The sequence below is a fragment of the Adiantum capillus-veneris genome, chromosome 30, assembly GCF_014529385.1.
Source record: "Adiantum capillus-veneris isolate H3 chromosome 30, ASM1452938v2, whole genome shotgun sequence".
Taxonomy (NCBI): domain Eukaryota; kingdom Viridiplantae; phylum Streptophyta; class Polypodiopsida; order Polypodiales; family Pteridaceae; genus Adiantum; species Adiantum capillus-veneris.
This window is the reverse complement of record NC_140960.1, coordinates 49,641,858-49,666,944: the sequence shown is the minus strand read 5'-3', so window position 1 is coordinate 49,666,944 and position 25,087 is coordinate 49,641,858. Positions and strand designations below refer to the sequence as shown.

Below are 25,087 nucleotides of genomic sequence, written 5' to 3'. Positions count from 1 at the left end.
CCTGAGAAGATCCATTGACTCCGTAAATGTCTCAATATTTGGCTGTAAGGTTGCTTGACATACAATGCCTGAGCCTCCTCATTTGCAATGGCAGATATAGCAGTTGCAACAAATGGAGGAGCATTCACAACAATGCGAGCCTTTCTAAATTTATACACGCTAATCAGTCTTTCAAATATCTCTTTGTTGTTTTGTTCATTGTGAAGCAAAACTTTTGCAGCATAGATTGAATGCTGCCCATCAAGAATCCAATAATGATAATCTTTAATTTTTTGCTCCTCTACCTCTTCTACTGCCAAAGGAGTCCCCTTCTTTGATTTTGCATTTCGAACAGGCATCAAATATGCACATGCTGCAGGCTTGGTCGTACTCCGTGAAAATCCAAATAACACACTTTCAGCGTGTTTTTTATCCATAATACGTGCATTATAGTGATCAGGAGCAAGCCAACAATTTTGAATAGGGATATCAAATTCCTATATTGGAAAGGAAAATAATTTATGTACTTATTCATTCCACCTGTATCTTTTTCTTGTCCTTTCATGGCCTCAGCTTCTAAAACATCTGGATCCACAATTCTCATCTTTGACATTGAACCCTTTGTTGATGAGGATGCCAAAGATGCCTTGTCTACATCCAAAATGGAACTAGTTCGCTTAGCTGCTACTTTTTGCACTTTTGCTTGCTTCTTTGTGGATGGTGGTCGTGAAGCTTTCACCTTTTTTCGTTGTAGTGTGGCAATGATGGAGCTTTGAAGTTGATCTGCTGTGATGTTTGGATTTGATTCTACAAACTTCCATCCTCGAGAAAACATTGTCTATTCTTTGTTTCTAGACATGCGCTCCAATGCATATGCTCCTGGAGATAGTTGAAATTCTAGATTCATTGGAACTAGAATGTCAATGCATTCCACCTCCGGATGACTATCAACTACAGAGATAGATGCTTCCACAACTTGTCCAACATCTTCAAACAAGTTGTCATTCTCCTTTTTGGCAATAAATAGATGCACCTTATGAAATTGTGCACCCTCTATACCATGTATATCCAAATACCATTTCCTAAGATCATTCCAAGTATAGTCAACTGAGACAGCAACCCTTGCAACCTGTTTTTTTGGAGCCATCTTTCCTGAAACAAAAAAAACCAAATGTTATTTTAGCATATACCTTTTTGTAATGAATTAAGTTTGTGTGAATACAAAGTCCACCACTTGTTCAAGTTAGATCTAAGCAAGTATACATAGTAATCTTTTAAGCTAGTAAACTAAGGGAAGGGAGAAGTAAGGTCCACCACTTGTCCAAGCTCAGCTCTAGACAACATGGAGAGATTCGAGGTCTACTAATTGTCTAATATAGGCTAACTATATTGAAACATAGAGAGAAGCAAAGGTCCACCACTTGTCCAATCTAGGGTCCATTGAAACATGGAGAGAAGGATGCTCCACCATTTGTCCAAAATAGGCTCCATTGAAACATGAAGAGAAGCAATATGCACCATGTCTTTGAGATGCTACGCTCCATTGAAATACCTTAAACCCACGATCTTTTGTATATGCGGGGTTTAAATTCAAGGTCCACCACTTGTCCAACCTATTCTCCCTAGTAGCATGAGTGGTTTGGTCTCAAGATTCACCACTTTTCCACTCTATGTCATTATATTAAGAAGATATGGGTGTTAAGGTCCACCACTTGTCCAACCTATAAGGCTATATCTAAAATGGTATTATTTACCACCACTTGGAATGCACATGATAGCTTTTACATAGAGGTCTGGTTCCAAGGTCCACCACTTGTCCAAGCTAACTCTATTGAAACATAGAGAGAATCAAAGGTCCACACCTTGTCCAAGCTAGGCTCCATTGAAACATGGAGAGAAGGATGCTCCACCATTTGTCCAAAATAGGCTCCATTGAAACATGAAGAGAAGCAATATGCACCATGTCTTTGAGATGCTACGCTCCATTGAAATACCTTAAACCCACGATCTTTTGTATATGCGGGGTTTAAATTCAAGGTCCACCACTTGTCCAACCTATTCTCCCTAGTAGCATGAGTGGTTTGGTCTCAAGATTCACCACTTTTCCACTCTATGTCATTATATTAAGAAGATCTGGGTGTTAAGGTCCACCACTTGTCCAACCTATAAGGCTATATCTTAAATGGTATTCTTTACCACCACTTGGAATGACCATGATAGCTTTTACATAGGGGTTTGGTTCCAAGGTCCACCACTTGTCCAAGCTAACTCTATTGAAACATAGAGAGAATCAAAGGTCCACCCTTGTCCAAGCTAGGCTCCATTGAAACATGGAGAGAAGGATGCTCCACCATTTGTCCAAGCCAGGTTCGATTGAAACATGAAGAGAAGCAAGCTGCACCATGTCTCCAAAATGCTAGGCTCCATTGAAATATCTTAAACCCATGATATTTCGTACAGGGGGGGTTAACATTCAAGGTCCACCACTTGTCCAACCTATTATCACTAGTAGCATGAGTGGTTTGGTCTCAAGATTCACCACTTTTCCACTCTATGTCATTATATTAAGAAGATCTGGGTGTTAAGGTCCACCACTTGTCCAACCTATAAGGCTATATCTTAAAGGGTATTCTTTCTGACCACTTGGAATGACCATGATAGGTTTTACATGGGGGTTTGGTTCTAAGGTCCACCACTTGTCCAAGATAACTCTATTGAAACATAGAGAGAAGCAAAGGTCCACCACTTGTCCAAGCTAGGCTCCATTGAAACATGGAGAGAGAATGCTCCACCATTTGTCGAAGCTAACTCTATTGAAACATGAAGAGAAGCAAGTTGCACCATGTCTCCAAGATGCTAAGATCCATTGAAATACCTTAAACCCACGATATTTTGTACATGGGGAGTTTACATTCAAGGTCCACCACTTGTCCAACTTATTATCTCCTGTAGCATGGGTGGTTTGGTCTCAAGATTCACCACTTTTCCACTCTATGTCATTACGTTAAGAAGATCTGGGTGCTAAGGTCGACCACTTGTCCAACCTATAAGGGTATATCTTAAAGGGTATTATTTCTCACCACTTGAAATGTCCATGATATATTTTATATGGGGGTTTGATTCCAAGGTCCACCACTTGTCCAAGCTAACTCTATTAAAACATAGAGAGAAACAAAGGTCCACCACTTGTACAAGCTAGGCTCCATTGAAACATGGAGAGAAGGATGCTTTACCATTTGTCGAAGCTAACTCTATTGAAACATGGGGGGTTTACATTCAAGGTCCACCACTTGTCCAACCTATTAACGCTAGTAGCATGAGTGGTTTGGTCTCAAGATTCACCACTTTTTCACTCTATGTCATTATATTAAGAATATCTGGGTGTTAAGGTCCACCACTTGTCCAACCTATAAGGCTATATCTTAAGGGTTATTCTTTCTCACGACTTGGAGTGACCATGATAGGTTTTACATGGGGGTTTGGTTCCAAGGTCCACCACTTGTCCAAGATAACTCTATTGAAACATAGAGAGAAGCAAAGGTCCACCACTTGTCCAAGCTAGGGTCCATTGAAACATGGAGAGAAGGATGCGCCACCATTTGTCAAAGATAGGCTCCATTGAAACATGACGAGAAGCAAGCTGCACCATGCTCCAAGAAGCTAGGCTCCATCGAAAAACATTAAACCCACGATATGTCGTAGATGAGGGGTTTACATTCAAGGACCAACACTTGTCCAAGCTATTATTGGTAGTAGCCTGAGTGGTTTGGTCTCAAGATTCACCACTTTTCCACTCTATGTCATTATATTAAGAAGATCTAGGTTTTAAGGTCGACCACTTGTCCAACCTATAAAGCTAGATCTTAAAGGGTATTATTTCTCACCACTTGGAATGACCATGATATGTTTTACATGGGGGTTTGGTTCCAAGGTCCACCACATGTTCAAGGTAACTCTATGGAAACATAGAGAAAAGCAAAGGTCCACCACTTGTCCAAGCTAGGCTCCATTGAAACATGGAGAGAAGGATGCTCCACCATTTGTCAAGGATAGGCTCCATTGAAACATGAAGAGAAGCAAGCTGCACCATGTCTCCAAGATGCTAGGCTCCATTGAAATACCTTAAACCCACGATATTACGTACATGGGGGGTATACATTCAAGGTCCACCACTTGTCCAATCTATTATCCTTAGTAGCATGAGTGGTTTGGTCTCAAGATTCACCACTTTTCCACTCTATGTCATTATATTAAGAAGATCTAGGTTTTAAGGTCGACCACTTGTCCAACCTATAAAGCTAGATCTTAAAGGGTATTATTTCTCACCACTTGGAATGACCATGATATGTTTTACATGGGGGTTTGGTTCCAAGGTCCACCACTTGTCCAAGCTAACTCTATGGAACATAGAGAAAAGCAAAGGTCCACCACTTGTCCAAGCTAGGCTCCATTGAAACATTTAGAGAAGGATGATCCCCATTGGTGGAAGATAGGCTCCATCGAAACATGAAGAGAAGCAAGCTGCACCATGTCTCCAAGATGCTAGGCTTCATCGAAATACCTTAAACCCATGATATTTTGTACATGGGGGGTTTACATTCAAGGTCCACCACTTGTCCAAGCTATTATCGCTAGTAGCATGAGTGGTTTTGTCTCAAGATTCACCACTTTTCCACTCTATGTCATTATATCAAGAATATGTGGGTGTTAAGGTCCACCACTTGTCCAACTTATAAGTCTATATCTTAAAGGTTATTCTTTCTTACCACTTGGAGTGACCATGATAGGTTTTATATGGGGGTTTGGTTCCAAGCTACACCACTTGTCCAAGCTAACTCTATTGAAACAGAGAGAGAAGCAAAGGTCCACCACTTGTTCAAGCTAGGCTCCATTGAAACATGGAGAGAAGGATGCTCCACCATTTGTCCAAGATAGGATCCATTCAAACATGACGAGAAGCAAGTTGCACCATGTCTCCAAGATGCTAGGCTCCATCGAAAAACATTAAACCCATCATATGCCGTAGATGAGGGATTTACATTCATGGTCCAACACTTGTCCAAGCTATTATTGGTAGTAGCCTGAGTCGTTTGGTCTCAAGATTCACCACTTTTCCACTCTATGTCATTATATTAAGAATATCGGGGTGCTAAGGTCCACCACTTGTCCAACCTATAAAGATATATCTTAAACTTTATTCTTTCTCACCACTTGGAGTGACCATGATAAGTTTTACATGGGGGTTTGGTTCCAAGGTCCACCACATGTTCAAGGTAACTCTATGGAAACATAGAGAAAAGCAAAGGTCCACAACTTGTCCAAGCTAGGCTCCATTGAGATATTTAGAGAAGGATGCTCCACCATTTGTCCAAGATAGGCTCCATCGAAAAATGAAGAGAATCAAGCTGCACCATGTCTCCAAGATGCTAGGATTCATCGAATACCTTAAACCCAGGATATTTTGTACATGGGGGGTTTACATTCAAGGGCCAATACTTGTCCAAGCTATTATCGCTAGTAGCATAAGTGGCTTTGTCTCAAGATTCATCACTATTCCACTCTATGTCATTATATTAAGAATATGTGGGTGTTAAGGTCCACCAATTGTCCAACCTATAAGTCTATATCTTAAAGGTTATTCTTTCTTACCACTTGGAGTGACCATGATAGGTTTTACATGGGGGTTTGGTTCCAAGGTCCACCACTTGTCCAAGCTAACTCTATTGAAACATAGAGAGAAGCAAAGGTCCACCACTTGTCCAAGCTAGGCTCCATTGAAACATGGAGAGAAGGATGATCCACCATTTGTCAAAGATAGGCTCCATTGAAACAAGACGAGAAGCAAGCTGCACCATGTCTCCAAGATGCTAGGCTCCATCGAAAAACATTAAACCCACGATATGTCGTAGATGAGGGGTTTACATTCAAGGTCCAACAGTTGTCCAAGCTATAATTGGTAGTAGCCTGAGTGGTTTGGTCTCAAGATTCACCACTTTTCCACTCTATGTCATTATATTAAGAATATGTGGGTGTTAAGGTCCACCACTTGTCCAACCTATAAGGCTACATCTTCAAGGTTATTCTTTCTTACCAGTTGGAGTGACCATGATAGGTTTTACATGGGGGTTTGGTTCCAAGGTCCACCACTTGTCCAAGCTAACTCTATTGAAACATAGAGAGAAACAAAGGTCCACCACTTGTCCAAGCTAGGCTCCATTGAAACATGGAGAGAAGGATGCTCCACCATTTGTCCAAGATAGGCTCCATTGAAACATGACTAGAAGCAAGATGCACCATGTCTCCAAGATGCTATGCCTCATCGAAATACATTAAACCCACGATATTTCGTAGATGAGGGGTTTACATTCAATGTACACCACTTGTCCAAACTATTATTGCTAGTAGCCTGAGTGGTTTGGTCTCAAGATTCACCACTTTTCCACTCTATGTCATTATATTAAGAATATGTGGGTGTTAAGGTCCACCACTTGTCCAACCTATAAGGTTACATCTTAAAGGTTATTCTTTCTTCCCACTTGGAGTGACCATGATAGGTTTTACATGGGGGTTTGGTTCCAAGGTCCACCACTTGTCCAAGCTAACTCTATTGAAACATAGAGAGAAACAAAGGTCCACCACTTGTCCAAGCTAGGCTCCATTGAAACATGGAGAGAACGATGCTCCACCATTTGTCGAAGCTAAGTCTATTGAAACATGGGGGGTTTACGTTCAAGGTCCACCACTTGTCCAAGCTATTATCGCTAGTAGCATGAGTGGTTTTGTCTCAAGATTCACCACTTTTTCACTGTATGTCATTATATTAAGAATATTTGGGTGTTAAGGTCCACCACTTGTCCAACCTATAAGGCTATATCTTAAAGGTTATTCTTTCTCACCACTTGGAGTGACCATGATAGGTTTTACATGGGGGTTTGGTTCCAAGGTCCACCACTTGTCCAAGCAAACTCTATTGAATCATAGAGATCAGCAAAGGTCCACCACTTGTCCAAGCTAGGGTCCATTGAAACATGGAGAGAAGGATGCTCCACCATTTGTCTAAGATAGACTCCATTGAAACATGAAGAGAAGCAAGCTGCACCATGTCTACAAGATGCTAGGCTTTATCGAAATACCTTAAACCCACGATATTTTGTACATGGGGGGTTTACATTCAAGGGCCACCACTTGTCCAAGCTATTATCGCTAGTAGCATGAGTGGTTTTGTCTCAAGATTCACCACTTTTCCACTCTATGTCATTATATTAAGAATATGTGGGTGTTAAGGTCCACCACTTGTCCAACTTATAAGTCTATATCTTAAAGGTTATTCTTTCTTACCACTTGGAGTGACCATGATAGGTTTTACATCGGGGTTTGGTTCCAAGGTCCACCACTTGTCCAAGCTAACTCTATTGAAACAGAGAGAGAAGCAAAGGTCCACCACTTGTCCAAGCTAGGCTCCATTGAAACATGGAGAGAAGGATGCTCCACCATTTGTCCAAGATAGACTCCATTGAAACATGACGAGAAGCAAGCTGCACCATGTCTCCAAGATGCTAAGCTCCATCGAAAAACATTAAACCCACGATATGTCGTAGATGAGGGGTTTACATTCAAGGTCCAACACTTGTCCAAGCTATTATTGGTAGTAGCCTGAGTTGTTTGATCTCAAGATTCACCACTTTTCCACTCTATGCCATTATATTAAGAATATCTGGGTGTTAAGGTCCACCACTTGTCCAACCTATAAGGATATATCATTAAGGTTATTCTTTCTCACCACTTGGAGTGACCATGATAGGTTTTACATGGGGTTTGGTTCCACGGTCCACCACTTGTCCAAGCTAACTCTATTGAAACATAGAGAGAAACAAAGGTCCACCACTTGTCCAAGCTAGGATCCATTGAAACATGGAGAGAACGATGCTCCACCATTTGTCGAAGTTCAGTCTATTGAAACATGGGGGGTTTACGTTCAAGGTCCACCAGTTGTCCAAGCTATTATCGCTAGTAGCCTTTTGGGTCATTATATTAAGAATATTTGGGTGTTAAAGTCCACCACTTGTCCAAACTATAAGGCTATATCTTAAAGATTATTCTTTCTCACCACTTGGAGTGACCATGATAGGTTTTACATGGGGGTTTGGTTCAAAGGTCCACCACTTGAATCATAGAGAGAAGCAAAGTTCCACCACTTGTCCAAGCTAGGCTCCATTGAAACATGGAGAGAAGGATGCTCCACCATTTTACCAAGATAGGCTCCAATGAAACATGAAGAGAAGCAAGCTGCACCATGTCTCCAAGATGCTAGGCTCCATCAAAATACCTTAAACCCACGATATTTCGTAGATGGGGGGATTACTTTCAAGGTCCACCACTTGTCCAAGCTATTATCGCTAGTAGCATGGTTTGGTCTCAAGATTCACCAGTTTTCCACTCTATGTCATTACATTAAGAATATCTTGGTGTTAAGGTCCACCACTTGTCCAACCTATAAGGCTATATCTTAAATGATATTTTTTCTCACCACTTGGAATGTGCATGATTTGTTTTACATGGGGTTTTGTTCCAAGGTCCACCACTTGTACAAGCTAGATCTATTACATATATATTATACATACAATATTCAACTAGATTCCCTACCTATCATGTCCAGTAGCATGGATGCTCTAGCTTTAAGGTCCACCACTTGTCCAACCTATACTCTCTTATGTAAGAGAGATCTCGCTATAAATTCAAAACCTTCCCGCCTAAATTTTAAATTCAAAATCTGATCGCCTAAATTTAAAATATCCCTCCCAAATTTTAAACATCCCGCCTAAATTTTAAAATATCCCGCCCAAATTTTAAAATTCAAACTTTTTTATAAAAATTTAAATTTTACCACTTAAATTTAAAATATTCCACGCGAAATTGATTTTAAATTCAAGTTTACCACAAAAAGATATCATTATACCACCTAAATTCAAATATGCAAACCTCAAATCATTATATTGTACATAAATTCAAACAAATTCAAATTAACAAGCCTAAAGTGATATTAGTTTGCATAGATATGAATTTATCACACCTAAATTATGTCACCATGTTAGAGAGAGTGGTTAGAGAATTTGAAAAAAAGTCCACCACTTGTCCAACCTAGATACCAAGAAGGATTGAGTGTACAAGGTATTGTTTGGAGGTCCTTATAGTCCACTGGTCTCAAGGTCCACCACTTGTGGTAAGGGTCACCAAAAAGTGTATATATTCATCCAAAGAAATACACGTATTTTTGGTCTACATGTCCTAGTTTCAACCATTTATGTCCATTAGGTGCATCACTAAACAACACTACTATTTTTTAGAAACATAAGTTACAATCATATCTACAAATAAATTAGAGGAAAATCAGCTCAGCATACATCCAGAACTCGCTACAAGAATTGACTTTAACAGATCATGCAAGTAAGTCTTCCATTCAAGTTTCCTAGTATTACAATGTGTTAGTTATTTGTGATATTTATGTATGTATATATACTATGTGTGCATATCGTAATTAAGTGTAATTGTGTATCTGCATTATGTATGAGTATTACAATGAAATAACACAAATATACATACATACACATAGATAACACAGACGCACACATACATGAGCATGTATTTTCAAGAGAGAGATAGCAAGATACAGAGATAGATAGATAGAGAGAGAGAGAGAGAGAAATACCTGTTTTCTAGAGAGAGGAGAGAGAGAAAGATAACAGATTTCACTGTGTTTATGTATGTGGAAGAGAGGAAGACGATGTATGGGAATATGTGCACGTATTTTCAAGAGAAAGACAACAAGATAACAGATTTCACTGTGGTTATGTATGTGGAAGTGAGGAAGACGATGTGTGGGAATATGTGCATGTATTTTCAAGAGAGAGACAACAAGATAACAGATTTCACTATGGTTATGTATGTGGAAGAGAGGAAGACGATGTGTGGGAATATGTGTATGTGTGCGGGGATATTTTTAAACTACGTATCTCTGTCTTTTGACGAGAGAGTGTGTGTGCAAGAAGAGTTACAGAGAACCATCTTCTCTATATGGAGAAAGACAGAGAGTGAGAGAGAGAGAAATACCTATTTTTTCTCTATTCGTGAGGTGTGCAATGTCTCCTGAGAAGAAGCTATGCCCGATCCTGCCCTTCTAGAAAGCGTTGCGTACGCTGCTGTTTCTTTATCTTGTGCGCGAACTTTCAATCTTGTGCGCTCCACCTGTGTGTTGTGTACGATGCCGGGCTTGCTCCTCTACGTGCGCGTATACTCCAACTGTGTGCGATCCGTGTGCGCTTTCTGTGTGTTTGCTGCTCGCCTGCTTTCTCTGTGTGCGTTGCTCGTGCGCTCTCTCTGTGCCTAATCTTGATAGGGTTTATTAGAATGCCACGTATGCTACAAGTCCATGTTTTATCATAGGATTAAAAAAAACAAAAGCAATATAAAACATTAACCAATTCACACAATCAAAATTAAAGAAATCATGGTTGAAAATATGCAAAACATGCGTAACTCTATACTATGAATTCACTTTTTTTAAAAAAAATCTTTGGGCGCTGCCCCGGACCCCGCCCGGAACAATATCCCAAAATCAGCCTCCCAAGCCCCGCCATCGAGAGCGCTATATTCCACATCCCCATCAGGAGCGCTACCCCCAAACCTCATGTGGAAGCGCTGCCTTGTCACCCCATTGTGGCATTGCCCTAAGACCCCGCATCTGGAGTGCTAAATGGGAACATTCTTCATTAGTGAAATTTTGAACATAAATTATATTTAGCATATACTTAAATATAATACAAATATTAACATATTAACTATACTACTAATTTACTATAGTAGTTCTAGATTATGTCCCATACTATATTTAAGGTGCCAAAGGTTTGGCCTTATGGTCCTAGATTTAGCCAAGTGGTCAACACATATAGGACCAAGTGCACACTGTGCCACAAAACTTGGCCACCACTTCACTTGCCAAAGTTTAGGCCACATGGTCAATCCTAAGTTTCCAATGTTCTTATTATGTCACCTTTTGCCTCGTGGAAAACCTAGGCTTGTTTTCACATACTCAGGCACTTCAAGCCATAATAAATTTTCATTACTCTTCGGCAAGCCTTTTGTTCAAGTCTTTGAAAAAACGTTGTTTAAGGCCACCCTAAACCATTTTCATTTAGGGGTGTCTAAAACTAGCTTTTTGGCAATTCGAGAAGAAAATGGTCAAAGTTTTATACTTTTTTTTAACCACTTGACCAATTCAAATATTGGAAAGCAAGGTCTTGTAATACTTTTCTTTGGACATCACACATGAAAACTAGGTCCCTCACTTGTCTAAGCTATGCTCTAATACAATAAAGGGCTTTTGGTTTCAAGATGCACCACTTTCCCAACCTTGATTCCATTACAGAAGCTAGCTCTACTTAGACATTTAATAGCAAGGTCCTGTAGCAGTTCACATTGAACATTTTCCATGGTAGCTAGGTCCACCACTTATCTAAGCTATGCTCTAATACAGTAAGGGGGTTTTGGTTTCAAGATCCACCACTTGGTTTCAAGATCCACCACTTGTCCAAACTTGATTTGGGAAGCAAGGTCCTATAATAGTTTTCTTTGGACATTCACCATTACAACTAAGTCCACCACTTCTCCAAGCTATGTTCTGATACACTAAGGAGGTTTTGATTTGAAGGAGAACCACTTGTACGACTTTGTTTTTGGAAGTAAGTTCTTTACATAGTTCACCTTGGACCTTGGACATTGGATACTACAACTAAGCCCACCACTTGTCCAAGCTATCCTCTATATATAGCCAAAGGGTTTGGGTTTCAAGATTCACCACTTTTCCAACCTTTCTTCCATTAAAGAAAGGAGGGGCATTATAACTAGGTCCACCAATTTTCCAAGATATGCTCTGATATAGAAAGGGGATTTTGGTTTCAGTAATCCACCACGTGTTCAACCTTGCAAGACTCAAGGGATACTTGGACATTGGAAAGCATAGTCCTATAGTAGTTGATAGGTGGCAGTGGGTATAACAACTAGGTCCAACCTATGCTCTCATATAGCAAAGAGGCTTTGGTTTCAAGGTCCACCACTTGTCCAACCTTGCTTCCATTAAAGAAATGAGGGGCTACGTAAACATTGGCAAGCAATAGGTAGAAAGGTCCTAAGGTATTTCACCTTGGATATTGGGCATTATAACTAGGTCCACCACTTGTCAAAGCTATGCTCTGATATAGAAAGGGCATTTTCGTTTCAAGGTCCACCACGTGTTCAACCTTGCAAGACTCAAGGGATACTTGGACATTGAAAAGCATAGTCCTATAGTAGTTGATAGGTGGCAGTGGGTATAACAACTAGGTCCAACCTATGCTCTCATATAGCAAAGAGGCTTTGGTTTCAAGGTCTACCACTTGTCCAACCTTGCTTCCATTAAAGAAATGAGGGGCTACGTAAACATTGGCAAGCAAGGTAGAAAGGTCCTAAGGTATTTCACCTTGGATATTGGGCATTATAACTAGGTCCACCACTTGTCAAAGCTATGCTCTGATATAGAAAGGGCATTTTCGTTTCAAGGTCCACCACGTGTTCAACCTTGCAAGACTCAAGGGATACTTGGACATTGGAAAGCATAGTCCTATAGTAGTTGATAGGTGGCAGTGGGTATTACAACTAGGTCCAACCTATGCTCTCATATAGCAAAGAGGCTTTGGTTTCAAGGTCCACCACTTGTCCAACCTTGCTTCGATTAAAGAAATGAGGGGCTACGTAAACATTGGCAAGCAAGGTAGCAAGGTCCTAAGGTATTTCACCTTGGATATTGGTCATTATAACTAGGTCCACCACTTGTCCAAGCTATGCTCTGATATAGAAAGGGGATTTTTGTTTCAAGGTCCACCACGTGTTCAACCTTGAAAGCCTCAAGGGATACTTGGACATTGGAAAGCATAGTCCTATAGTAGTTGATAGGTGGCAGTGGGTATTACAACTAGGTCCACCACTTGTCCAACCTATGCTCTAATATAGCAAGGATGCTTTGGTTTCAAGATCCACCATAATTTCCAACCTTGCTTCCATTAATATAGCAAGGAGGATTTGGTCTCAAGGTTCACCACTTGTCCAACCTATGCAAACCTTTTCTATGTTGTAGCATGATTTTTTGTTTGAAGAGTATTTTTCTATAACAATGGATTTAACAATGTAATCTTTTTCACTTACAGGATGGACTTTGAATCTGGGGAGAAAGTACATATGATACTTGACAATGAAATTGTTGGTATTGGCTGTGTGTGTAGAACAGATCCAGATTCCACTTGCGGTGGTACAAAGATAGGGCAAGGAAATGTCTCCATACTAGTGGAGGAATGCTTGAAGGATGTGGTCCTACCTTTTCCTACGATGGATACTTCATCTCTCCAAGGCTCATTATGGAGTGTTGTTCGATGGTCAAAGCTTCTTTTGCAATCTTTTGTATTAAATGGGAACTTAATTGATCCACAGGAAAGCTACAATGGTGATGAAGAACATGATCATTCTTATCCTCTAGTTACAGATGCAATACCTATGACAAGCCCAGAATTTGAAGCAATGATTCGAGAGTCTTGGAGAAATCAGAGGGTCCTTTTAAAAGATGACACAATGATGCAAACCATGAATGAAGGGACCATCTTATATGTATTTCCACATGATTATGTCAACTTTCAGGAACTTGGTCCTGATTGTGTGGGTGTGGGTATCTGAAAGAGAAAAATGCAAGCATTGATGATGTGGACTGAAGTGGGTAGCATCACTTTGCTAAAGTGGCCCATCAAGCAGACAACAATGTTGAATGGGAGCCCATTACAACGATTTGTTCCTGTTGATGGCATGCATGCTACATATGAGGATGTATCCAACGATGACAATGTTGGAAAAAAACTTGATGGAAGTAATGTTGTCCAGTTGTCAAGGAAGAGACGATACACTTTCATGAACAGGACTCAAAAATCAAAAGCAGCATCAGCTTCGACTTTTTACCTTTCAAACAAATCAATTCAAAGGGTATCATGCATTGATTGTTGTGCACAAAAATGTTGCCAGTTTGCAGATCGTGATATGGTGACAAGGTTACGACAACAGTTTTGGGGAGAGTCTCAAAAATCACGCACTAATTATGTTTATGATGTTCTTTCTATATGTTATCAGAAAGATGAGAAGTCACGATACCAATTCAGGCTAAATGGCTCTATTGTTTGTTGTAGAGCATGGTTAGAGCTACATGGAATACCAAAGACATCATTTTATCGATACAAGGAGAACTTTGAAAATGGTGTGCGCCAATATGTACATGGGAACACATGTACATTGAGAAGGGGACTTCAACATACTAGTTTAGCAAGAGCACTACTAAATGAGTTTGTGGAAAACAACTCTGAGAAGATGCCACATAGAAGTAGAACACTGCTAGATGGCTCAAGAGAGACTCAATTGGTGATTCCATCAACATACAAACAAGTGGATATTTTATGTGAAATCAACACGACACTTGACCAAATGGCTTATGAGAAGAAGCTATCCCAATCTTCTTTTGGTAGAATTTGGAACAAAGAGTACCCACATGTCACTTTAACAAAGACGAGTGAGTTCTCTAAGTGCAATATTTGTAGCTCACTCAAGGCAAGGTTAGAAGCTAAACCTTCTCTTGAAGAGAGAGCTCTTCTCTTGAGGGAGAGAGAAGTTCACATGGCACAAAAAAAGAGTTGCAGAAGCCTATATTATGCATGGCGCACGTATTCAGAAACTCAACCACAAAAATATGTATGCATAATCCATGATAAGATGGATCAAAAGAAGACTGCCATTCCTAGATTACACATTGTTCCCAAGGGTGTGGATTCAAGATATAATCCAGGTGGCATTGATTGGCATGATCACTCATGGACATGGAGAAGGTCATTACAGACACTTTGTCTTGAATGGTTTGTGGCCAGTTGATCCAAATCTTACAATTGGCTCAATTGCTAATTGTTTACATAACCTAGAGAGGATAGATAAGCATCCTCTTGGTGATCTAGTAACAAATGGACTTCCAAGGAGCAATATTTCACTACTACATGCTTTGAACTCAAGGGATGCTTTGGATTACCATAACTTGAGTGATGGAAAAGAGCCCATTGTGCAGTCGTCAGAAATTGCAGAAGAGGAATTGGGGTCAACATTTCGCAGATTGCCAGAGAACTTGTTGCTACAATTGGATAATTGTGTAGGGGAAAACAAAAATCGATACTTATTTGCCTATTTGTCAATGCTTGTTGCAAGGGGTGTTTTCAAAACCATCCAGCTGGGATTTTTAATGGTTGGGCATACACATGAGGACATAGACTCCATGTTTAGTAGGTTTTCAGAGAAGCTCAGAGTTACACAAACCTATACTTTGCCACATTTGATGGATACATTACGAAACAGCTCATCTTCATCTCCAGCTCCATTTTTTCTCACAAAGATCCCCGATTTCAAGCAATATTGTGATGGCTATCTTTGTGATGGACAAGACATACTTGTTGGACATTCCAAACCGCTTCAGTTCAGGTTCTTTATGCAGGATGAGACACCAATGATGCAATATAAGGCACATGTAGGTGTATCAAGTTGGAGTGGAAGTATTCGCCTTTGGAAAACAAACACAGAAGGCAAGCCAATGTTACCACATGGAGATCCACCTCTAGTACAAATGGCGGAGTATGTCAAGGCCCAGAAGAAGTCATTTTGGGATAAAGAACTATATAAAATTTTGAAAAATTTAGGGAATGGTTCAAGTATTCCGCGATATTATAGACCCGTGATAGATTATTGGAGTAAGGTAATTGAAGAGATTGGAAAAGCAATCATATCAGAGGGAGTCTTGTCTGAAATGTTTTGGCCAAAAACTCAAGAATATTCTCACCTACAAAGCACTACAATGAATTTGCAACAAGGAGCAAAAAGATTCCTAGGCCTTGAAGAGTTGAACGATCATTTTTGTGGGCCTCAATGAGATAGGCCAAGGGAAGAGTTTGACCCTATGTCTGATGTGCACCAAGGTGACTTTCTTATGCTTGTTTCGAGTGACACAGAAATCTATCCAGTGTGGCTTGCAATGGCTTTATCTGACATTGATAATGAGCCTACATCACCAAACTACAGAAAACTCTTGATTCAATATTGGGCTCCTTGCGCGAGAAAAAGTGGGATGACAGATACTCAAGCTTATAGTAATTGTTGGAAGGGTTATTGGGCTGTCAACTATAAGGACCCACAAGTGTGGGAAACTGTAGATGCAATTGTTTAGTCCTGGAGACCCAACAAAGAAGGACCATTTTCTAGAATAAAGATTCCAGAAAGGCATGCTATAAAAGCCAAAGAAGGCCTCACTCGTTCATATCAACCACACTTGGATCAAAGTTCAGATATGGTATCAAATGTGGAGCAGAATTATGTGGAGCTTCTATTGCGACTGTACTAGTCAGTTTGTAAACAAAATCTTCTTTGTATCTTCCTTTGTTTTATGTAATTTATAGTTATTATTCAAATCCATGTGTTGTACATCCTCTTGACTTTTGGTGTTTATCAACACCACAATCCTATGAGATTTTCACTTTATTTACTAACCACACACCTCAATTTTTCCCACTTTAAGTGGAAAATTCCCAAATTACATGAATTTAGTCGATTTGGAGATTCCCATAATGTGAGATTTTTACCAAAATACCTAATATGGTCTTACAACCTTTGAATTTTGGAACCTTAGCATTTTGGAAGTCTTAATGGGCTGAACCTTAGGGTCTTTTAAGCCAAATTTTGCACATGGCTCTTTTACGAATACCCCCCCCCCCTTTGGATCTGTATTTTTCTTCCTTTGTTGTGGCCGGTCTGCTAGCTTAACCAATATTCTAGCTTTTTCTCCCCTGGCACTTCCCCATATTAAATGATCAGTTTAACATGAGAAAATCATTTAGGAGAATTAGATATTGATTATTATGACATTTGGTATAGTAAAAACCTAAGTAGATGTAGGTGTGTGTAGTAAATCCTAATAGGTTAGTGTTGGGGGTTCCATCGTTGCAATAGCTCCAATGACCAACAAACTTATCAATCCGGGGGGATGAGCTACTCGGCTAGGGCATGGAAACACTCACACGATTAGTGAGCTAATCATGTCAACATGAACGGTTAACTGTATGAAATAAGCTTCTCTGCCTATGGAGGAGCTAAGCCACAATGATGGGCAATCTCCACATTCACTTCCCTTCACCTCCAACCAACCCAATCACACACACTAACAATTGCAAGATGCACACAATGCTAATCCTATCATGCAACACACTAGTTTGCAAGCACACACACATAGATCTATCAAGCACCACACTCCAATCAAACCTACATGAACACACAAGCAAAAGAGGGCAATCACACAAGATTAGAGAGGGATTAATCACTAATTAGTTATGATCTAAATAATCTAAGCATCATAGGCAATTATAAGAAGCATGAGAGGCATAGTGAAAGAGAATTAAGCATTGATTAGTGTTAACCAAGTCACATGAGCAAGGAGAATCTCAAAGACTCCATAGCCACACACCTAAAGAGCTCTCACCAAAGAGTGCTCTCAACAAATGAGCTTGAGAACCCTTTTTTTTTTACACACTGCCTTATGTACCTAGGGTAAAAATATGCAATGTTCGGGCGCCCAAGGCCTTTAGGGCTCCACCACTTACTGAATCTTCTACCTAGGCATACTAGTTGACCTGTTCTTTACAGCTTGGAACTCCCATTGAGCCCGTAACACATTAAAATATTACAATGGCTTGAAATAAATTGGGAATTTACAATACATTACCATTTTGGGAAAACATGAAAAATGTGTAACTCCAAATTTACTGCTTCTTCATGTTGATATTCGATGTGCATCCGTACGTCTTCGATCTTTAGCAACTCCTCTTAATTGACATTGCCTCAGTTAACATTCCCCCCTTCCAATTTTAGTGCCCGTCCTCGGGCACTGTTGAAAACTATCCATGGAGGCTGTGGAAAGTTTTTGATTGGTTGTTGATGGGTTGATTGTCTTCATTTGTCATTGAGTTTGTTGATGAGGTTCAATTTGTTACAGCATCTTCATTGGTCCGAATATGCCCAATGTGAGAGATGATGTTGCATTTGTCCATTGTAATATGATGAGGTTGCTATTTATTTATGAAAAGTATGAACAAGGGAAGAAGAATGATGAAGTTCTAAATTAGGGTCTAATACCTGGATGACCAAAGGGGAAAAACCCAGTGGGAAAAAAGTTCCTTTGGGATACGCGCATTATTGGAGTACTTATTAGCATTGTAGATAATAATAAAGTACTCAAGAGATTATTTGCTGATAGATATGGAATTAAAAAGGCAACAAATATGAGAGGGTAGGATGATGGAGCATTTTGTAGTCCACTGAAGGTGCATATGTGGTAGCAAAAAGAGTGTCTAATGCATAGGTCCAATGATGGGACATCCTGTTTATACATACACAAAAATGCATGGAAAACAATATGCTATGTAGGAAGGATTTTGAGGGGTCCTTCAGAAAGATGGTGTAGCTATAAAATCATTCGGCATGGATTTGCAATCTGGAATCCCTTTAAGAAAGGTTTTTGTTGACGAGGATATGTGATCTCATCTTATTGTTCACTATGTGTGAGTGTTGGACTCTATGACATTCCACCAATTCTAAGTTAATAGACTTCGACTCTTATGCTCATCTCATCCAGCATGACCGACTTGATTTAGATATGCAAAACTCTTCTAGCTTGAGTGTAAGCCTAATAACTACGACGTGCTCATTTTATGGCTCAATAGTCCGACTCCGCCTATGCCAAAGAGTGTTTTTTGCACCCTGGAGACTTGAACTTTTACATCTTGTGCTTACTACAAATATTTCTTCAGGTAAAAGTAAGCTTGAATCCTCAAAAAGAGGATAAGTGAAGGACCAAGTTGGCATTGAAGGTTTCTTTTTCCATACCTATTTTATCATCTTTGAATATGCATTCGTGTTGGTTGGCTTGTCCTTCTTTGACTGTGAACACTCCATTATCTGTTTGATACTCCAATCGAGCCTGTTGTTGATAGGAGTCTTTGATGTTGTTGTATTCCTCTGTTGGCTATCGGCATTTGGATTTTGACTTGGAGCATTGGAAGACTTAGGAATCCAAATCTGTTGATGACCTTTGTATCTCCTTTGTTGACTTTGTTGAGTTGTAGGTCTTGTTGAGCTCTTGAGATATTCATGCAGGTTTGGTGTAGTTGCAGTTGGCTTGTGGTTGATTGGTAGAAAAATCTTTGTATAACCTGTGTAGAATCCTTGTCCAAGAGGAAGATTCTTTGAGATCCGTCTTTTTTCTATATCCTCTTGAGGGTTGTGGTAGACTTCAGCATCTTTCAATGTTGTTTTGTTGTATACCTGCTTCTTAGGTATCCTAGGATTTTCGAGGTTGATACCTTGCGGGCCTTCTTTCTTGGGAGGGACTTTGAAGTTACTTCATATGCTCTAACCTACGGTTTTGGTACCCATATCTATCTATTACCTCCATAGTACTCTTGTTCCTTTAAGCTCCATTGTGATGCTATCCATCCCATTTGTTTGTCTTTTTGTGTTGATTTCCCATCTTTAAATCAAACTGGATCATTGACTTTGACTAAATTGCTTGGAACAAACACTTGCTTGACTATCTTTTACTTTCTTGAGTACTTTGGCTGAAAAATATTTGCTTTTTTGGGTGTCTCCTTAGAGGTTTCAGCTGGGTCAGCAATTGACTTGAAGTTTTGAAAGCCTAACTTGCTTGAAGAAGCTAATCCATGAGGGTTCTTTAATGTGGAGGCATATGCTGTCACACCTTTCGTGCTAATTGATGGAAGGTCCGCTTTAGCTTTACCTTTGTCTGCAATATTTGTCTTTGATTCTTGTGAGTTCTACAACTCTGAATCTAGCATTAACGGTACTTGTAACTGTTGCTTGCTACCTCTTGGAAAAGAAAGCATTGTGTAGGCCTTGTGTTGATCTCACCACTGATGCCCATGGATTACATCTACAAGCATTTCCTTTGAAGGCTTCACCTAAAACTTTACCTACTCTTCATGATTTTGGATGCTAAGGGTAGCAACCATTTCTTCTTGACTTGTAGCCTTACCCATGATTTCTTTGTTATCTGGCTTGACCTGAGTAATCTCTATAATGCTTTGGATGTTGTCTGCAACCATACTGTACTTTGCTTTGTTATCCAGTAGAGCATTGCATCTAACACTTTCTCCATTTGTACTATTGAGGGCTATAGTTATTCTCGTTGGAGGCTCTATTGAAGATTTCTCTCCTGCTTTTGTCATGGTCTCATCTTGATCTAGTTGTGTCTCTATGGTGGGTGACTTGACACTCTGTCTTCCACTCTGACTTACATCACCTGATTTAACTGGCAATGAGTGATTGATCTTTGGACTTCCTATTGCTTCTTGACTTTTTGCAACCTCATTCTTCTAAACTTTTGGCTTTGGTGGCATTCTCTGCTCAATAGCTTCCGTGGTTGCTTTTTATTCTGTTTGATCTGCAGTAGCTATTGCTTCTAAAGTTCTATTAGATGGAGATGAATCATCTTCAATAAGATCTGCTTTGATATCAATCTACATGTTAATTATGCTTGAGGACTTTGTGATGTCATCCGCGGGTGACCAATCTTGGTCTTCATTCTTTGCTGTCTGTGATGATTCGTTCATGTTGCAATTTTGTACCTCTAATATCTTCTGGGCCATTGGCATTCCCATTATGAAATCGTCTCGCATATCCTTTGATATGATCACGTGGAATTGAGCTTTGATGATTTGTGAACTTACTTCAATGGTGGTGGAGATGATTCCCCAGCATTCTGCTCGTTTGTTTCCTGATATGCTCACAAATTCAGAAGCATCTTCTAGCTGTGGTTGCCACATCTTTTCTAAGTGCAAAAATACACGAGGTTCTTGTCTAGTTGAAAATGTAGCTTTACTTCACTTGATAGATTTTCTTGATTTTCACCAACAATGTTGCACTTGATCGTCTCAAGAGTTCTTTTTGTATTGATCCTTTTGTTGTGACAATGTTCTTGTTAGGGGCTCACAACCCTAACAAGTTTTAAGTGCAAGAAACACATAGTGTGAAGGAAAATGAGGCAGAAGACTGCCATTTAATCACGAAACTGCAAAGTAGAAGAATGATAAACACCATAATAAGGATAATACAGTACTACATTCACTGTATATTCACCATCACCATTGAACTAAAGAACATGAACAATAGTACGACTATAAGGAACTGCAGAAACTGCATGGTGGTTACATCCAAAAATTGCTACTCGCCATGTGACCATTCAGGTATTTCCAACTAGCTAGACATAAAGACCTTGTGTAAACATGCTCTTAAGGTTTAAAGATAAGACCTTAGTTAAAAGTCCAAAAAGATAAGTACCTTGACACATCGGGCACTAACACCTGGCGCACCAGGTGGGCAATGTTTCTCAAACATTGTGAGAACCCATCCCTTGATCAAAAACTTCAACATCAAGATGATCTTTATCTTCAATCTGCTTTGAACTTTCCCCTTCAATTGCAACTTCCTTACCATCTTCACCAAATATTGCATCCACTTTCCTCTTCACCTTCAGCTTTAACTATACCTGCATCTTTAGTAGACTACACCTGAACTTCAATTTTAGTTTTATCCAATCATTACAGTATCACTCTAAGCATGCAATTGTTTAGGTTGATGTTGTCCTGTTGCTCCAACTGCTTCTTCAATTCCTGATACTGATGTTTCAGTTCATCATACTTCCTCTGCAATAACCAATTCTCCTCCTTTGCTTCTTCCTCTGCGTCAATACTTACTTCTATCTAAACTGCAACCTCATCCATTGTATGTTGTTCTTACTCAACACCTCCTCAACGGTGTTCAATAATGCCTCCCCACGATGAAAATGCTCTACCTCATTCTCCTGTCTTGTGAATGGAATTGTATCTTCAATTAGCTACTCTTAAACTTCGTGATTTGCAATATCCATAAATATCACTTCACATTCAACACCCTCTGGTTCAAGTTGTTCATGAACCTTTTGTTCCCCCTTATACTTCATCTATATAAAATGATCCTTCAATTTAGTGAACTTCTTCTGCAACAACATATTTTCTTCCTTAGCCTCTTCTTCAGCAAAGGCCTGGTATGGCTTACTAAACACATTATCAAGTTCATGTTTAGGGTCAGGTTTAGGTTTCTCTTCAAAAATATTGAAGAAAGATTCAAGGTAGGATGAAAATTTTGCAACCATTAGACACTGCCTTTTGAACATATCCAATAACTCTGCATGTAGATGAAACATTGGGAAACCTGATTTAGACTTCATATGCCAATACAACTAATTATCCTAAAAATTTTGATTCAAGAAACACCAAAATGGATCTGCTTATTCATCAAACTAATTTGGTTCAAGGCTTGAAAATAACAATTTGAGCTCTCCTTCACACATAAAAAACACCACCAAGATGGCTTTCTCACATCCCCTCTCAAAAACATAAAGAAATCCACTTTATAGCTGCAAAACTGTCGAATCAGTGATATCTCCCTGAAACTGAAATTTTTGACTTCGGCTCTCTGAACAACTTCCCTTATGTCACCAAGCATGAAGACATAAAACCAATGAGATATAAGAATATCAACATCATCTCCTCCATCAGTAACATCACATAGAAATATAGAACCATCTTCAGGAAACCCACTTCATTGTCATCAAGAACTTGCAAAATGCTTGCATAATCATCAGCCAAAACCATCTCCTCAGCATCGTAAACACCATTGAAATCAGGAACATGACCACATAAGGAGTACAAATCTTCAAGAATTTCATCAGTAAACTGAAATTGATTGAAAAAAGATGGACTTTCAATCTCCTTGACTGAATTTGCAAAAGCACCGACATCATAAAGATCATTGATGACAGCATCATCATTCAAAACACCTTCCATAACATCAATGTATGAAGAAGACTCATATTGTTGAAGATTCAAATCCTCAATCTCACTATTTTTGTCCAAAAAAATTTCTGAAGAGCATCATGATCCTCATAACAGTAAGAAATATGCAAGTCAAATTTAGCTTGAACCTAAGAAATCTCCACCATCAATGATGCCTTCTCTTCTTGAAGCTGACTAATTTTAGAAACTACTTCATTTGCTGCAACCATATTTGAATACCTCTCATTCTCCAATTCCAAAGAAAGATTATGGATCATCTCTTCTTGAGAAATAATAAAACTTTGTAGTTCAGCAAATTCAGATACAGAACTTCTTTGAAAATCGGTATCATCAAGATCAGTATCAATCTGCTTGCTTATTTCCCCTGCAACTTCAACTTCTTTTGGAATTTCAATTGTCTCTGCAACCTTCATATCTTATGAAACTTGAACAGCTTCATTTGTACTTTTGACATTACTAGCAGGTGATATATCATCTTCAATGATAAAAATTGGATTTGAAGTTGACTGTTTTGTTCCTGCTTCCTCAGGATCTATCACTGCAACTGCATCTTGCAATACATCTTGAACTTGATTCTTTTGAACTTCATCTTGTACCTGTTCTTCCATAATAGTACCCATCTGCACTTGTACTTGATTTGAGCTAAGTTGCACCTGCTGATTCATTTGATCATATTCTTGTTCTAAGTCATCATACTTCTTCTTCAGGTTCCTCTGATCTCCTTGTTCCCAAACATCCATCTTTGCATATCATTCATTCTGTCTTAATTGCAGTACCTGAATCTTTTGGCCCTTCACCATCACAAATTGAGACTTCAAGTCTTCATATAGTTTCAATTTAAACAAAATTATCCTACTTTGCTTCCACTTTATGCATTTAATCCACTGCAAGCATTCAAGAAAAAAGTTCACTTCCTGATTCATGTATACAATCTCCTGCAAATATTCAGTCTCTTGCATATGTTCAATTCCCTGTAAGTACATTGTAGTGCTCTTTCCTTGCAAGTATAGTGTAGTCCCCTGTAAATATTCATACTTCAACACACACTTAGTCTCCTGCAAATAAATAGTATTCTATAATTGTTCAGTTGCCTCTTGCAAGTATTCAGTATATTGCAAAGATGAAGCTTCCAGCACTTCAAAAATCTCCTGCACCTGAACCTGAATTTGAAATTTTTTGATTTCATATTCTTCCACAACATCCTTCATGCTTATTTCATCCAAAGCCTTTTTCCACTTGATCCAAAAGAAAATAATCAGCAAATTCCAAGAAAGACTTCCACACCATTGAACACAAGTAGAAATTTGTTGCAAACACCCCATGTTGGACTTTGAGAACCTGTAGTTTTCTTCTTCTTTGTCAAAAACTGCTTATTGAATATCTTTGACAAAATACTGATCCTGTGAACACTTCTTGATTAATGATTTCTTCTCTTCTTGAAGTCGATCGATCATAAAAATGGCTTGATTTATTGCCACCTGATTTGAATATCTCTCATTCTTCAAATCTAATGAGAGATTGTTGATGATCATTGCTTGAGCAACAATAAGACTTTGAAATTCATGAAATTCAGCAACAAAATCTCTTTGCAAATCAGTATGTTTTTGTTCAAGGATCTGCATTATGTAATTTTATAAATCAGGGACCTTCAACATTGAAACTTGCAATTCAGGGACCTCAAATTCAAGCTCCTTGTCTTCACAAGCTAAATAAATCATATCCACTCCTGGAAATTGGATTTCAGTCCTCAAAACTCCAAAATACACTTCTCCATCAACATAAACACCCTTTTGATAGACACTTGTAGGATACTCCTCATCAAGATACATCAAAAATTGATTCATCACATCATCCTCATCACCAAAACACATTATTTCTTCAACTATATTCGTCTCTTCCCATTCAGTACACTGTAATCTGATCTCTTCCTGAATTTCAACCTCTTCAAGATTGATTTCCAAGGTTGGTATATGGGTTTGTATGGGATATCGGTGGCTTCTTTGGCTCACACCCACTTATATTCCCTTCTTCTCAATCACCAATTCTTCTTTTGG

At 39.2% G+C, this 25,087-nt stretch overlaps 1 pseudogene; it reads right to left on the bottom strand.

The window, feature by feature from the left end:
• Positions 1-23,442: 23,442 nt before the first annotated feature.
• On the bottom strand, positions 23,443-24,241 carry LOC147417921 (uncharacterized; annotated as a pseudogene).
• Positions 24,242-25,087: the final 846 nt, after the last annotated feature.